Source organism: Schistocerca nitens, chromosome 1 (assembly GCF_023898315.1).
Source record: "Schistocerca nitens isolate TAMUIC-IGC-003100 chromosome 1, iqSchNite1.1, whole genome shotgun sequence".
Taxonomy (NCBI): Eukaryota; Metazoa; Arthropoda; class Insecta; order Orthoptera; family Acrididae; genus Schistocerca; species Schistocerca nitens.
In genome coordinates, this window is record NC_064614.1 from 92,429,393 (window position 1) to 92,442,214 (window position 12,822).

The 12,822-nt window shown below is 43.3% G+C and overlaps 1 non-coding gene across 1 annotated transcript; it reads right to left on the reverse strand.

Annotated features, from left to right (window-relative positions):
• Nucleotides 1-775: 775 nt before the first annotated feature.
• Nucleotides 776-848, reverse strand: Trnar-ccg (transfer RNA arginine (anticodon CCG)). Its single transcript has one exon. It is a non-coding gene; the product is annotated as a tRNA-Arg (tRNA).
• Between the last annotated feature and the right edge of the window lie 11,974 nt (nt 849-12,822).

The following is a 12,822-nucleotide window of genomic DNA, read 5'->3' on the forward strand; positions in this document are numbered from 1 at the left end:
TTGTTTATTAATACTTTCGTCTGTATGCATCGTGATTTAATTTTCTAGCTACGGATCTGGGAAACGGTAATGGACAGTACATATAAAACGAGTTAACTTGGTAACGTTGCTCACCTCAAGGCCACAACTTTCCATACAATTGAATACAGACATCAACACAAAGTCACTTGAAAAATAACTCGCGGAACGTGAAACAAGCAAGGATACCATCCTGCTAAAGTAGTGGAAAAAAGGCAAATCACGACTGGTCTCAGTCTGCTGTGTACTGGCTTAAAATTTCCGGCATTTACAAACATAAGCATATTTACGTATCAGTCTTTGACGGTCTAACTGAGGATATCGTTTAGAGTGTAAGTCTCTGTGTTGTACACATTACTCGTTTAAAACAACGTTTCTGTTCTGAGTCACTATACCGTTACTGTCTGTTGTGTTGAACAGGACAGTGTTGAGGCTTGGTTGACAGTTTAAGACAAATTTTAGTTTAGGATAGTGATTTGCGCTCCAAAATCAAATCTTTCTAATTGTGCTTACCACAAGAAATAAACGTTAAAAAGAGACGAGTCACTTTTCAGGCGCACAATCTCAGACTTTCGCGCAACAACTGCATAATGGGTACAGTTATCTTTTCTTACCCTTCGATTGCTGGATGGTGATTATTTTGTTTCCCATGTTTTCTACGCTCGTATCCTGTCTAGCTATCAGAAAGTCGCAGCATCGTCTTTGTTTCAAGTACTCCTTTGAGAATCATAAGCGAAGGGAAAAGTAAAAATTGTTGTACTCCTGGTGGGACTCGAACCCACAATCCCCGGCTCCGGAAACCGATGCCTTATCCGTTAGGCCACAGGAGCAGGCGGCAGCTGGCTTCCTTATCAAGCACACAAAGCCAAGTACTAGGCGACTTGTATCGTTGTGGGTCTGATAAGCGAGATAACGTTTGTCGGGGGGGGGGGGGGGGGGGCAGACGCCCCTTGCCTAAGCACACACGGAGCTGCTACGCGTTTCCTCGGTCGCTCGTTGGCGCGTTGTTAGTGGAATGAATACGAACAATCGGATAATGCGACAGCATAGTAAAGTTTTACGTAAATGCAAAGTTGCTTTACAGGCATTAGCAAATTTCCCATTAATCTATATGAACGGTACAACGGTGAAAAGTTATTGCAGATTTAGTATAATCGTATCAGCTGTTGATTATTACGAAAAGATGGTAGTAACATGAACGATATCGTGTAACGAAGACTTCATACTGTTTTGCGAATTCTCATAAAGTATATATCAGATTACCAGAAGAGTCGCTCACAGAGGTAGTACTTATGTAGTCTAGAATATGGGTGGCTTTCAACGCTTGGTCGCTTTACATTCACGTTCACCCTTAACATTCTACAGCAAATCATTGGTTATCAGAAGAACGCCAGAAATGGGAACGTTCTCCCAAATATACCGGAGGTGAACCTCTTCTGCCCCACTCCTAGATCTCCGGAGGTTGATTGAAAAGAAGCCCCCCGTCCTCTTTGATAGGGAATCAAAGAGCCTTATTGTGTGCTGGACAGAGGATACTTGTAGTTCAGAATCTTTGTCGTCCACCCTGTTCCGATCAGGGATGCAGAGCGTAAAGAAACGCCATTTCACTTTCGTTTCCTCTTGTTGTTCAGACCAAATACACTTGGCGCCAAACACATAAATGCTACAGGAAGAGAAACCCCAGTCAGTTACCGTTATGTGGCTTGCTCGCAGGCCGCAACTGTATAGCTTTTAAGGGCCGAACTGGGTTGGATAAAAACAACGGCAAAAATATAAATCGCTATCCAAATTAGCAACAGTTTACAATGGTTTATTAACAGTAGCTTGACAATTCGTAATTGAAATATCATGATATGTATAGTTAAAATTTCACTTGCACTGATCTGTTTTTCAACCTGGTCTAGTGCTGAATCCAGTAATCGATGACTGACGTGATTTACATAATGCCTTTTTCGGCTCTTCTTAAGATTTGTCTTAAGGCAGTCGCTGAGACGGGGTCCTTTGTTGAAGTACTGCCCTTGAGTTACTCAATGAAGCCACCTGGAAACTAAGAGGGTTTTTCGGAAAGTAGATTCCGTTCGGTCTTGAAATGGAAACAACAGTGAAAATCCGCCTAAGGTTTGCACAGATTTGTTAGGCAGTATCTCTAGTATGCCCATCGATAGCTTCACGTCTTCCTTTTCCCTTATGAATGCACAGTGAGCGCGTAAAAATACCTGGGACAATAGTGTCTTCCGCCAAGTATGATAGTCTGGTAAGAAATTGCGCCAGAGTCATGCAGCCCACATAACACAGCCGTCTTGCGGTTCATTCTTCGTGACAATTCCCGGCCGCACTCTGCAGTGGCAATGAAGATACTCCTGCAGTATGTAGATAAGGTATACAAAACTGCAACCAGTCACTTTTTTGAATAATTGTGTTTTATTCCATGAACCGGTTTTCGAACCTTTTCAGGTTCATCTTCAGATGGTTTCAGGAAGTTACATCGTTGTTGCTAGCATAATGCTGGGTGCTGGCTTGTGACAGTATAGTGTCCATCTGTCTGCCTCCATTTTGATGTCCAGTTGTTGTATCACTACACACACTTCCACACAAACTATATTAATTACACTCTGACAGCGAGACTTTTCCAGCATCGAGCATGCACTCTGCAAATGGAGGCAGACAGATGGACACTAACCGAAAAAAGCCTCCTATACTGTTGCAAGCCAGCGCCCAGCATTATGCTAGCAATAATGATGTAACTTCCTGAAACCATCTGAAGATGAACCTGAAAAGGTTCGAAAACCGGTTCATGGAATAAAACATAATTATTCAAAAAAGTGACTGGTTGCAGTTTTGTATAACTTATCTACATTGTACATACAGTCACGGTTCTAAGCTATCCGTAATGGATAAGCATAATCTGCTCCTGAAGTGTTTTAGATCGGAAGTGTTTGATCATCCACAATACAGCCCGCAAATGTATGCCCCTGAGTTTCATCTCTGCTCACATGGACTGCTGGCTATAAACACAACATCTTGGCACAGACAACCAGCTGCAGACCAGCGTGGAGAATTGGCAGAAAGCACAGGTGGCTGCCTTTTATGACGAGTGTATTGGAATGTTGGCACAAAGCTACGACAAATGTCGAAGTTGGAGCGGTGACTATGTACAAAAGTAGCTGGACGGTTAGTTTACTGTGGCCAATAAAACGTTTTCGATTTTGACAGTGGTTTCCATTTCGCGACCAGTCGGAAATTACTTTCCGAATAACCCTCGTATGTGTGTGCCGCAAGGCGGATCTAGGACACAGTTCATATTGTGCGTCCTGTTATGGAGCGTGACTAAACCAAGTTGCGCCTGAAGCGTAGGCAGCTCCGCGCACTTCTGTTGGTTGGTTGGTTGGTTTGGGGAAGGAGACTAGACAGCGAGGTCATCGGTCTCATCGGATTAGGGAAGGAAGTCGGCCGTGCCCTTTGAAAGGAACCATCCCGGCATTTGCCTGGAGCGATTTAGGGAAATCACGGAAAACCTAAATCAGGATGGCCGGAAGCGGGATTGAACCGTCGTCCTCCCGAATGCGAGTCCAGTGTCTAACCACTGCGCCACCTCGCTCGGTGGCGCACTTCTGTGTAAGCTCTAGTCTGTATCTTCTAGATGACATAGCAGCTCTTATGGATGACTCTCACTGAGGTCATATGACATGCGGCACAGGAACAACCTGCACTGGTGGAGCGCTTAGAAAAGTAGTTCAAACGACATATCTGATTAACACTGGAATAACAACGATACGACACCAACATAAATCTCTACCGAACTGACTGGCGCAAGAGGCACAGACGGATCACAGACGGATTCTTCACGCAACTGCCCCGTACGATAAGAAGTTCGAGTCACCTTGAATGCTTCAAAAAAAAAAAAAAAAAAAAAAAAAAAAAAAAAAAAAAAAAAAAAATTATTTTATGTAAATGGAGAAAAGCTATATGTATCTCTCTACTTAGTGTCTCAGTACATTATTTACGTTTTGCGTAAAGCACGGTTTTTAGATACACATGTGTTCTTTGGTATGCAGTCATTCTCATTTGATTCTAAGGAAACTATTTTGTTTGAAAAAATTGATTTTCTTTCACTTCTTCTAGTCCCATATTAAAGCTTGATAATGGACTGGTTTCCTTTTCGGTGTTATGCGTGGTTATTACGACACCTGACAAATAAGTAAACCACTGGATATATTTTGAAAACTTTGCAGTGAAAAATGTAGTCTTGGTCAGTTTAAGTTTGGTTATATGTCATAGTCTGTTGCACACGAAATATAGCTAACACATCGAAATTGTTTTTGACGGCAGTAGGAGAGCGATACCTCTTTCCACTCTCGACAATCTACGTAGGATATACTGAACGTTGTTCATGCCGAGATTGGCAGCTATGCGCCTAGTACGAGGTTATTGCCACCTACTATAGCCTGCTATGCAAAGTGCGGTGCTGCCTGATGTTTCTCTTTCTCGTATTTTGCCGATACGAGCCGAAGCTTGGAATGAAAAACTTGCTAAAATGAAAAGCCACTGCGGGTCATCAGTTAATGATGGCAACTGGATGCTTTTTCAGTCTGTGCTCTCTCATTTCAAGAACCTATGTGACAGGTGTAAAAGCAAAAATCCTATTAATTCTGTATGAGCAGCCGGACGAAACAGAGAGAACGCGTCGGGAGTTTCCTTAAAGTCAAGAGTTTCTTCCATTTCTGGAAACACATTGTCTACCCCTACGGTTGTCTACCCCCACGCAAAGTTCACCAACTACTGCTACGCCATCGATGATACCTGAACTCACTTCAAAATCTGTCGTTTTTTCCGAATACTCATCAAATTGGATCATACACTATTTTACGAAATTGAGCAGTTGTAGAAACACTTTGCTATATTAATTTTTTACCGTTATTTACATATGTACAAAATTGAATAAAATACGGTATTTTGTTATTTTATCAATATTGGATCTTACAAACTCTGTAGCTGTTAATGATAGTTGGTGAATGACGCACCCAGCAACAAATAGTTCTTAAATGTTTTATTTTAGTGCCATAACCGGTTTCGGACTATCATGCCCATCTTCAGGTGACTAATATTTTTCCTTACATAGCTGTTTAGATGAAAGACATGTCGTCTGCTCCAAACTGCATATGTGATTCAAAATAGTCGTGTTAACTTACACACTTCCCAGAAGACGGTATACATAGAGCAATAAAACCACAACAAAACAGATAGCCACCTACTGTAACATATGTAAGTGAACACAAATATTTTGCCTACAGTGGTATAGTTTGTTGAACTGCAGCGTCATAATCAGTTATGAACAAAAGCTACATTGGAACAAAAGAATACATAACATCGAAAGAAAGAAATAAAGACTAATACGAGACTCTAAGCCGCTTTATCCCCGTATTTGGCAACTTAAGACTTCAGAGCTTGCGAACATAAGATCATCAATGACACATCGTACACTATATTTTCTACATTTGTATGAGAGCTCTTTAAGTGTTGAACTCCACAGTCATACAAGGTTGATAATATGGAATAATCTCTTTTCTGCAGATTGCCTTTCGGACTTTCAATCCCTTTTCTAAGCCTGTTCAACTTTTCTTCAGTGAAGCTAGTGGCTAGATTTTCAGTAGTGTCAACTAAAGGTTTTCAATCCTCATCTTCCACGAAGGTAATCGGGTACACGTCTCTTACTGATTATTATCTGTTGCCCTCATGAAACTATACCTGATGTCAGTTTTGTAGGAGGAGTACGGTGACCCTATAATGGGTGTTTTTCGGAGGTAAATAGCTTATACCTTTCTCTGTATATATGTACACAGGCGTCAAAATCAAACCAACAAAGGAAATTTTGCAAGGTTGCGTTCATTTGGCCACAAAACAGTGTTAACCATTCTACGAACAGCAGGTCTCCAGCAATAAAGGTCACTCTGCTAATGCCTTCCGTACACCCTTTGCCTAGAGACAACACGTCCGAGGAATGCTGCGAGGTCAGATACCAGAAGCGGTGCAGTACAAGGAAGTATCGTCGCGCCCTTACAGCCAAACACTCTTTCTCATGTCACATGTGGTCGGCACTGACCTGCTCTCCAGGATACAGTTTCAGTCTCTATGAACTGTCTCATCATTTGAGAAGCAATAGAACGAGCCACATTAAATCGTCGGGCCACATCAGTTTGCGACTCTCCTGCTTCAATTCTTCCTGTGGCCCTCCACAGCAGAGCGTCTAAGGCGCCTTCTCCGTGCCATACTGCACCGTGTGTGACTAGGTACACAGCGATTGCGGATGTGAAGGTACCCTGCAAACACTCTCCACCTTGATAGGTGCCCTGACGTCATTGCTGGAGCGGTTGTCTGTTGATCGCAATGCCATCTTCCTTGTAGAATACGACCGTAACGATATCTGTTGACAGTTTGATTATATCGTGAATTAGGCACAGGGCGGCGAAATAGCACGGCGAACTTCACGCCTGAAGTTTGGAGTGACCGTTCCAGCTAAATGGTAGAGTTTATACCACTGTGTAGGTTTCACAGGTCCAGTAATGGGTTTACACGCCTCATTAAGAGAACTAGCCACTTTTATGCATGGTCAGTGTAATGGAGTGGTGGAACTAACCACTCGTTAATTAAAACTACAGCTTTATTTTTGTGTTACGCTGTAGGTGTATATGACAACCTTGTTCGGTAGAACACCTTTAGATGATACTACTGAAAATCTAGCCACTAGTTTCAATGCAGAAAAGTTGAACAGGCCTAGAAAAAGGAACGAAAGTCCGAAAGGCAATCTGCAGAAAAGAGATTATTCCACATTATCAACCTTGTATGACTGTGGAGTTCAACACTTAAAGAGCTCTCATACAAATGTAGAAAATATAGTGTACGATGTATCATTGATGATCTTATGTCCACAAGCTCTGAAGTCTTAATGGTTGCCAAATATTGGGATAAAGCGGCTTAGTCTCATATTTGTCATTATATTTTTATTTTGATATTATGTATTCTTCTGTTCCAATGTAGCCTTAATTCATAACTGACTGTGACGCTACTGTTCAACAAACTATACCACTGTATGCAAAATAGCTGTGTTCACTTACATATGTTCCAGTAGATGGCTCTCTGTTTTGTTGTGGTTCATGTGGTTTTCTAGCTCGATGTATACCGTCTTCTGGGACGTGTGTAAGTTAACACGACTATTCTGCATCACATATGCAGTCTGGCGCAGACGACATGCCTTTGATCTAAACAGCTATGTAACGAAAAAATTAGTCATCTGAAGATGGGCATGGTAGCCCGAAACCGGTTATGGCACTAAAACAAAACATTTAAAAATTATTTGTTGCTGGTTGCGTCATTCACCAACTATCATTAACAGCTTCAGAGTTCTTAAGATCTAACATAGATAAAACAACAAAATACGATATTTTATTCAGTTCTGTACATATGTAAATAACGGTTAAAAATTTATATAGCATAGTGTTTCTACAGCTGCTCTATTTCGTAAAGTAGTATATGATTCAATTTGATGAGTATTCGGAAGAAACGATGGATTTTGAAGTGAGATTAGGCACCATCGATGGCGTAGCAGTAGGTGGTGAACTTTGCGTAGGTGTAGACAATCGTACTGGTAGACAATGTGTTTTAAGAAATGGAAGAAACTCTTGACGTTAAGGAAACTCCCGATGTGTCCTCTCTTCTTCGTACAGATGCTCATAGAGAATTAATAGGATTTTTGTTCTTACACGTGTCGCAAAGTTTCTTGAAATGAAAGCACAGACTGAAAAAGCATCCAGTTGCCATTCAAATTCAATGGAAAGGGATCAGGATAACATTCGCTGATGACATTCCTCTCCTGAGTGAAAGGGAAAAAGAATTCCATTCACAGGAATGGAACGAACAGCCTAATGAGTACAGAATTTGGAGTGAGAATAAATCGAAGAAAGACGAAAGTAATGAGGAGTAGCAGAAAAGAAAACAAACGGGATACTGAACATCAGGAGTGATGGTTACGAAACAGATGAAGTTAAGGAATTCTGGTACCAAGGCAGCAAAATAACCGATGACGGACGGAGGAAGGAGGAAATAGAAAACAGACTCGCTCTGGCAAAAAGGGCGTTCCTGGTCAAGAGATGACTTCTAGTGTCAAACATAGGCCTTAATTTGAGGAAGAAATTTCTGAGAATGTAAGTTTGGAGCACAGCATTGCGTGGTTGTGAGACAAGGACTGTGGGAAAACCGGAACAGATGAGAATCGTAGCATGTGAGATGTGGTGCTACAGAAGAATGATGAAAATTAGGTGGACCGATAAGGCAAGGAATGACGGTGTTCTCCGCAGAATAGGCGAGGAAAGGAATATATGGGTAATACTGAAAAGAAAAATGGGTAGGATGACAGGACCTGCGTTAGGACTCAAAGATTTTCTTTTAAAATTATGGGACTTAACTGATAAGGTCATCAGTGCCTAAGCTTACACACTACTTAACCTAAATTATCCTAAGGACAAACACACACACCCATGCCCGAGGAGGACTCGAACCTCCGCCGGGACCAGCCGCACAGCCCGTGACTGCAGCGCCGCAGACCGCTCGGCTAATTCCGCGCGGCACTCAAAGAATAATTACGATGGTAGTCGAAAAAAAAGGTTATCTTGTGTATTTGCAATTTTGCTCACCATGGCCGACTTTGCTCAAAAAGACGAATGAATAGTTCAACCACAAATAGAGCTATAACATACTGAAACAATTTGTTCAATTCGGTTGCTCCTGTTCGCTGGTTCCACTCAAAAGAATTAATAATAATTCAACCAATAAGTAAAAGGCAAACCTACTTTTCTAGCATTTGTAGACTTAGAGAAAGCTTTTGACAAAGTTGACTGGAATACTCTCTTTCAAATTCTGAAGGTGGCAGGGGTAAAATACAGGGAGCGAAAGGCTGTTACAATTTTTACAGAAACCAGATGGCAGAGTATAGGGGCATGAAAGGGAAGCAGTGGTTGGGAAGGGAGTGAGACAGGGTTGCAGCCTCTCCCCAATGTTATTCAATCTGTATATTGAGCGCCGGCCGGGGTGGCCAAGTGGTTAAAGGCGCTACTGTCCGGAACCGCGCGACCGCTACGGTCGCAGGTTCGAATCCTGCCTCGGGCATGGATGTGTGTGATGTCCTTAGGTTAGTTAGGTTTAAGTAGTTCTAAGTTCTAGGGGACTGATGACCTTAGAAGTTAAGTCCCATAGTGCTCAGAGCCATTTGAATCTGTATATTCAGCACGCAGCAAAGGAAACAAAAGAAAAATTCGGAGTAGGCATTAAAATCCATAGAGAAGAAATAAAAACTTTGAGGTTCGCCGATGACATTGTAATTCTGTCAGAGACAGCAAAGAACTTGGAAGAGCAGTTGAACGGAATGGATGGTGTCTTGAAGGGAGGATATAAGATGAACATCAACAAAAGCAAAACGAGGATAATGGAATGTAGTCGAATTAAGTCGGGCGATGCTGAGGGAATTAGATTAGGAAATGAGACACTTAAAGTAGTAAAGGATTTTTGCTATATGGGGAGCAAAATAACTGATGATGATCTAAGTAGAAAGGATATAAAATGTAGACTGGCAATGGCAAGTAAAGCATTTCTCAAGAAGAGAAATTTGTTAACATCGAGTATAGACTTAAGTGTCAGGGAGTCGTTTCTCAAATTATTTGTGTGGTGAGTAGCTATGTATGGAAGTGAAACATGGACGATAAATAGTTTGGACAAGAAGAGAATAGAAGCTTTCGAAATGTGGTGCTACAGAAGAATGCTGAAGATTAGATGGGTAGATCACATAACTAATGAGGAGATATTGAATAGAATTTGGGACAAGAGGAGTTAGTGGCATAACTTGACTATAAGAAAGGATCGGTTGGTAGGACATGTTCTGAGGCATCAAGGGATCACCAATTTAGTATTGGAGGGCAGCGTGGAGGGTAAAAATCGTAGAGGGAGACCAAGAGATGAATACACTATGCAGATTCATAAGGATGTAGGTTGCAGTAGGTACTGGGAGATGAAGAAGCTTGCACAGGATAGAGTAGCATGGAGATTGCATCAAACCAGTCTCAGGACTGAAGACCACAACATCAACAACGTAAAGCTACACCCGACCAGTCGACTGTTTTCCTAAAACCGACCGAGTCGCACGTCTTCATTCGGTTGTTCACACGACTAGTAGGGGGCGTTGGCTGGAGGCCGCTCACGCCGCAGAGTTCCGACCGAGGCGGGCCGGCAAGTGGTGCAGGGCGTGGCCGGGAGGCGGCAAGCGAGTCAGTGGGTCAGTGGGGGGAGGAAAGCGGCCGCCGCGCTCTGCTCCTCCTTCCGGTCCGGCGCGCCGCCAGCCGCTGCGACCTTGGCCCGCAGCCGACCTCTGCTAACGGTCAGCCTGGCCCGGAAGGCCACACCACACAGTCGCGCCGCGCCAAATGTGGGCCGAGGTGAGGAAACGCTTATCTCCGGTCGCTCCGGTTACCGCCCTCGCGCAGAGAGCGTGTTTTGGCGTCAGGTAGGGCGTGAGCACATCCGCACTTCTTAACACCCCGTAACCACGAGCGACACTTTTACCTCAATCGACAAACTTGTGGCAAGTGAGGCTGCTGCAGCGCTCCTGGTATTTTATTCCTGTACTGTTTCTCACCTGTCACCAGTGGTCGTTTTCGTATACAAGTTTCAAATGGTTCAAATGGCTCTGACCACTATGGGACTTAACATCTTATGTCATCAGTCCCCTAGAACTTAGAACTAGTCAAACCTAACTAACCTAAGGACATCACACACATCCATGCCCGAGGCAGGATTCGAACCTGCGACCGTAGACGTCGCGTGGTTCCAGACTGAAGCGCCTAGAACCGCTCGGCCACCCCGGCCGGCATACAAGTTTAGTATAGAAGTTTAGCACCGCAGAGAGTGGCCAGTACTAGCTTGGTTGCATAGGTGACCGTTCGGCTATGACGAATGTATCTGCAAATTCTGTCTTTGCATTTAGGGAGAGGGGATAGAAGAGATGGTGACGTGTAATCTCTGATTGCCGGTTTTGTGCAGTGACCTGTCCGCGATGTCTCATGAAACGTCGGCATGTGACATTTTTAATGGTGATCCGCCAGTGGGACAGGGACGCCAAGCTCGGCGTGTGACCCTCGAAAGGAACAGGCTACGTATTGCGATTGTTTTCCACCTTCTCCCCTCTCTTCATCTCCAATACGAACATGACACTACACTACACACAGCCATTACAGTCACCTAAACAGATACACTTAAGCACACAGCTCTCACAATTTGCGAAGAAATGGTGCCTATTGACAAAGCAGACTCAGATTCATAGGAAGAATCTAAAGGAAATGTAACTCATCCACGAAGGAAGTGGCTTGTAAGGCGTTTGTTAGACCGATTCTTGAGTATATATCATCTATCTGGGGCCCGCCCCCGGTAGCTGAATGGTCAGCGTGACGGATTGTCAACCTCTGGGCCGAGGTTCGATTCCCGGCTGGGTCGAGGAATTTTCTCCGCCCAGGGACTGGGTGTTGTGCTGTCCTCATCATCATCCTATCAGCCTCATCGACTGCAGGTTGCCGAAGTGGCGTCAAATTGAAAGACCGGCACCGGGTGAACGGTCTGCCCGACGGGGGCCCCAGCCGTACGATTAAATAAATAAATAAATCTATCTGGGATCCCTACCAAGAGAAGATAGAAGAGATAGAGAAGATCCAACGCAGCGCAGCACGTCGAGTCACGGGATCGTTTAGTCGGCGCGAGAGCGTTACGGAGATGCTCAACAAACTCCATTGGCGGGCGTTGTGCATCACGGACATACATGCTACTGAAGTTCCGAGAGAGCTCTTCCCGGGAAGAGTCGGATAACATATTACTTCCCCCACATACATCTCGCGTAATAACCATGCGGACAAAATTCGACAAATTAGAGCCATTACAGAGGCCTATCAACAATCATTCTTCCCACGCGCTATACGTAAGTGGAACAGGACGGGAGGGCTCAGTTAGTGGTGCAAAAAATACCCTCCACCACACCCCATTAGGTGGCTCGCGGAGTGCGGGTGGATGCAGGATAGGATCGTAGTGTCTACATATGTAAACCGTCTGATTCTATCAGTGTGCATCACATATGACACCCTATTATTCTGAGATAAATTATATCATTGTTCCACTGGGTTGTGTAACAAATGATACCGTTCACTCGAATTATGACGATTTGTCCCCCCGTTGGGCAGTTCTTTTCGGCAGTATTTTGTTATGATCTGAAGATGGCTTGTTGATAAACCACAACCAGGAATCAAATTAATTATATTTGGGATGTTGAGTAACGGTTTTTTCTCAATCCACAGCTTTAACACAACTGATCACTTGACTCTAAATTTTAGCATGTCAGTTAATAAGGCCAATCCAGATCAACTTTTGCTCTTGAGAGAATCTTTAATTTTCTCAATTTAGGAAGGAGAAGGTGGTGAAAGCTTACACCCATATTACTGAATTTTACGAGAGTTGGTTTTCCAAATATTGCTGCTACATTTAAGAAATCATTATTAGCCGTATCTTGTATGTGTGATTCATTATTTATAGCGCTTCTGTTTACTTTAGTTGTGATGTTATCCTGTTCTGTGATAGGTCGTCTAGTCTCTCGCTTGACTACAGTATGTGTGTGTGTGTGTGTGTGTGTGTGTGTGAGTGTGTGTGTGCATGCGCAACTGCTGCAGAATCCTTACTTGTTCTTGTCTTTCCTTTTCCTTTCACAACATACTTTAACCCTCT